This window comes from Orycteropus afer, unplaced genomic scaffold, assembly GCF_000298275.1.
Source record: "Orycteropus afer afer isolate SDZICR_OR568_19922 unplaced genomic scaffold, OryAfe1.0 scaffold00697, whole genome shotgun sequence".
Lineage (NCBI taxonomy): Eukaryota > Metazoa > Chordata > Mammalia > Tubulidentata > Orycteropodidae > Orycteropus > Orycteropus afer.
The window spans coordinates 991,658-996,464 of NW_006922284.1; positions in this window are offsets into that span (position 1 = coordinate 991,658).

Consider the following 4,807-nt stretch of genomic DNA (forward strand, 5'->3'; position numbering starts at 1 on the left):
TTAGGCTTTTTCTTTTTTCATTCAAAAAAATGCCCTTGAGATCCATACAAGTTGTTGCTTGTATCAAAAGTCCATTGCTTTTTATTGATGTATTCTATTGTATGAATATTGTATTAATGTGCCACAGTAGGCTTTTGCAATCATCTATTGAGGGATATTTGGGTTCTCTTCTCTTGATTTATTTAGCTATATATTTAGTCTTAACATGAGGTTGTGTCCAGATTTTGATTATTAGAAATAAAGCATCTATGAGTAGTTTCCATTTCTCTGGGGTAAATATTCAACAGGGATCTATTGATATACCAATCATATGGTAAGTGTGTGTTTAACTTATAAGACATGTAATTGTTTTTCAGTGACCATTTTATGTTCTCACCATCAATGTGTGATAGATCCAGTTGCTCTATATCCTTGCCAACACTTGATAGTTTTAGTAATTTTTATTTTAGCCACCCTATAGGTGTGTAATGACACCTCATTATGGTTTTAATTTACATTTACCTAAAGGACAATGATGTTAAACATCTTTTTATCTGTTTATTTGCCATCTTTGATGAAGTGTGTGTTTAAATATTATGCCCATTTTTCTTTTTCGTTTTGTTTTGTTTTGTTTTGCTTTTGTGTAGTTGCATTGCCCCTAAGTTCCAGGAGATAATGTGGTGGATACTGATGGATATAATTCTTTCTTTCTTAATGTTGAGTTTATAAAGTGCTTGGGGTACAAATTCTTTGAAAGATATGTTATATATTTTCTCCATGAGTGTGGCTTGTCTTTTAAATCTCTTAACTTTTACAGAGCAGAAGTTTTTAACATGGAAAAGTTCAATTATTGATTATTTCTTTTATGTATCATGGTTTTGGGTTCCATTCTAAGAATTTTTCACTTATCTCCATGGCATGAAGATTTTCTCCTCAGTTTTCTTTGAAAAATTTACATTTTATGTTTCATATGTAAAACTATGATCCACTTTAAATAAATTTTTAAGATATGAAATTTAAAACAGTATTCACTTCCTTCATAGAAGTCCAATTTTTAGAATCATTTGTTGAAAGACCACTCTTTCTCTACTGAATTGCTTTCATTAAGATATAAAGGTTTCAAGGTACAGCTAGAGAAAGGAAATTAAAGTATTAATAATGAAATGTGCAAAAACATAGAGTTAGAAAACCAAAAGGGAGAGACACGCTCAGAATTTCACAGGCTGAAAGAACAGAAGAAATAATTCAAATCTTAAGTCGCAATATTGAACACTAAAGTGCACCTAATCCAACCCATGGAATTTTTAGTCACCTCATATGCATGTGTGCAGCCTTGAGAATGAATAAAGAAGAGGAAAGAAGAATTGATGCCTTAAAATTATGGTGTTGGTGAAGAATATTTAGCATACCATGGACTGTCAGAACAAACAAATCTGTCTTGCAAGAAGTACAGCCACAATGATCCATAGAAACGGGCATGGCAAGACTTGTCTCACATAATTTGAATACGTTATTTGGAGGGGCCAGTTCCTGGATAAGGACATAATACTTAGTAATGTAGAGGGTCAGCAAACAAGAGGAAGACCCTCAAGGAGACAGATCAACTCAGCGGCTATAATGATGGGCTCAAATGCAGCAATGATTGTGAGAATGACACAGGACCAGGAAGTGTTTCGTTCTGTTGTGGGTAGTGTTGCTATGAATTAAACTGACACTAACAAAAAGAGGTCATCCAAAATCAGTTGACTACTTATTGGTATTCATCTGTATCTGTTGTTGTTATGTGCCGTCAAGTTGGACCTGACTCATAGTGACCCTTCCTTGGGTTTCCAAGGCAGTATCACTACGGAAGTAGATTGCTCCATCTTCCTTCCAAGGAGTGGCTGGTGGGTTTGAACTACAAGCCCTCTGGTTAGCAGTCAAATGCCTTAGGCACTATGCTACCAGATCTCCTGAGTCTATATCTAGACTCTTTATTTTGTTAAATGGATCTCTGTGCCTATCCTGGCAATGTCACCTTCTCTTGATTTATTTAGCTATATATTTAGTCTTAACATGAGGTAGTTTAATTCCTCCAAATTTATTCTTCCTTTTCAACATTGTTTTGGCCCTTCTTGTTTCTGTGGCTTTTCCATATAATTTTTATAATCATAATCTGTATATGTACAAAACATCCAGCTGAGACTTTGATAATAAAGACATTACACTTACAGATCATCTTGGGGAGAATTACCATCTTTACCACAGTGATTCTTTCAATACATGGATATGGTACTCTAATTTATGCCTTCGATTCCTTTCACTGAAATTTTATAGTTTTCAGCTTATAGATCCAAACTAAACCAAACTCACTGCTGTGGAGTCCATTCCAACTCATAGCAATCCCTCATGGGGTTTCTGAGGCTGTATTGTATCTCTACAGAAGTAGATTGTCCAATCTTCCTTCCAAGAAGTGGCTGGTGGGTTTGAACCATGATTCTTCTGGTTGGCAGTCAAATGACTTAGGTGCTATGCCACCAGAGATCCAGTACATATTTTATTTTATTTAAACCTGATATTTTTCTTTAGATGTTGTAAATGGTACTGTATGTTTTAATTTTAGTTTCTAATTTGGGAGCTCTGGTAGCATAGTGCCTAAGGCATTTGAGTGCTAACCAGAAGGCTGGCGGTTCAAACCTACCAGCCACTCCTCAGAAAGAAGATTGGGCAATGTACTTCCACAGAGATACTGCCTCAGAAACCCAAGGAGGGGTCGCTATGAGCCAGGATCAACTTGAGAGCAGTGAGTTTTAGTTGGTTATTGCTAGTACAGTAAAACCTTTGAAAGCCAGAACCTCTATAAGTCAGAATCCTGTCAGAAGAGGAAAATCCAAATATTTCCCACTAAAACGAGCAATCGAAAAGTAGTAAGACTGTACCCTGCCAAAAGTGGAAGATTTGCAAGACCTGCAAAAACGAGGCAGTCTCTGTTCTCACAAGTTTCATTGTGTATCAAAATGTTATCATATCCTATGATCTTGCTTGTATTCTACAACCTTGCTAAAATCACTTATTAGTTAAATGATTTTTTTTTGGTTGTTGTTATTTACTTGCCTCCCTCCAGACTTCTTGTGTTTTTATTTTTTAAGACAATCATGTAAGCTGCAAATGGGAGGCTTTTATTTAATCTTTTCTATCTTGCATGCATTTTATTTTCTTCTCTATTATTACAATAGCTAAGACTTCCAGTATTTTGTTTACTGAGAGTGATGAGAGTGTGCATACTTTACATATTACTGATCTTAATAGGAAATTATTCGGTGTCCCAACATTAAGACTAGTATTAGCTGTAAGGTTTTTTTTTATAGATGCTTTTTATTAACTTAACAAAGATCCCTTATATTCTTAATTTGCTGTGAGTTTTTCTTAAGAATGAGCATGGAATTTTGTCAAATGCTTTTCTTGCATCAGTTGATATGATCACGTGGTTATCCTTCTTTCTTCTATGAATATGATGATTGCCAATGAGTGGGTTCCAACTCATAGAGACCCCGTGTACAACAGAATGAAACACTGCCTGGCCCCTCACCATCCTCACAATCATTCCTATGTTTGAGCCCATTGTTGCAGCCACTGTGTCAGTTCATCTTGTTGAGGGTCTTTCTCTTTTTCAATGACCTTCTACTTTTACAAGTATTATGTCCTTCTCCAGGGACTAGTCCCTCTTGATAATATGTCCAAAGTAGGTAAGATGAAGTCTTGCCAACCTAGCTTCTAAGGAGCATTCTGGCTGTACTTCTTCCAAGACAAATTTGTCTGTTCTTCTGATAGTCTATGATATATGTAAGATTCTTCTCCAACACCATAATTTAAAGGCATCAATTCTTGTTTGGTTTTTCATATTCATTTTACAGGTTTTGCATTCCTATGAGGTGATTGAAAACACCATGGCTTGGGTCAGGAGCACCTCCTCAAAGTGACATCTTTGTATTTTAACACTTTAAAAAGTTCTTTTGCAGTATATTTGCCCAATACAATACATTGCTTGACTTCTTGACTGCTGCTTCCATGGGTGTTGACTGTGGATCCAAGTAAAATGAAATGGACAGCATTTGGAAAAGTCAAACAACCTTGTGTTCCTTGAATAAACAATAATTTCCCATAGTTTATTATTTTTATTATATCAATGAATTCAGTTTGCTAACATTTTTTTTTTTTTCCAACAGGGTAGTGTTCTATTATTGTACTCTCTTTGGTTTTGATATAAGTGCAAATCTGGCCTCATTAATGAGCTGGGTAGCGCCCCTCCTTTTCTATTTGCTGGAAGAGATTATATGGAATTGGTGCTATTTCTTCTTTAGCTGGTAGAATTTGCCAGTGAAACCATCTGGATTGGTAGAATTTGTTCTCAGAAGGTTTTTAGCTATAAATCCTGTTTATTTAATAGTTATAAGATTATTTAGGAGCTCTGGTGGTGTAGTAGTTAAGGCATTTGGCTGCTAACCAGAAGTTCAGTGGTTCGAACCCACCAGCAACTTCACAGAAGAAAGACAAGGCAGTCTGCTTCCATGAAGATTTACAACCTTGGAAAACCAATGTGGTTGCTATCAATCTGAATAGACTCTATGGCACTGAGTTTTTGTGAGAGGATTATTTTGCCCGTGGGTCCCTGAGTGGTGGAAACGATTAACACACTGGGCTGCTAATCTAAAGGTTGGAAGTTTGAGTGCATCCGAAAGACCTCAGAAGAAAAGTCTGGCAACCTACTTTTAAAAAATCAGCATTTGAAAACCCTGTGGATCACAGTGCTACTTTGGCACACAAGTGCTTGCCATGAGGTGGAATGACT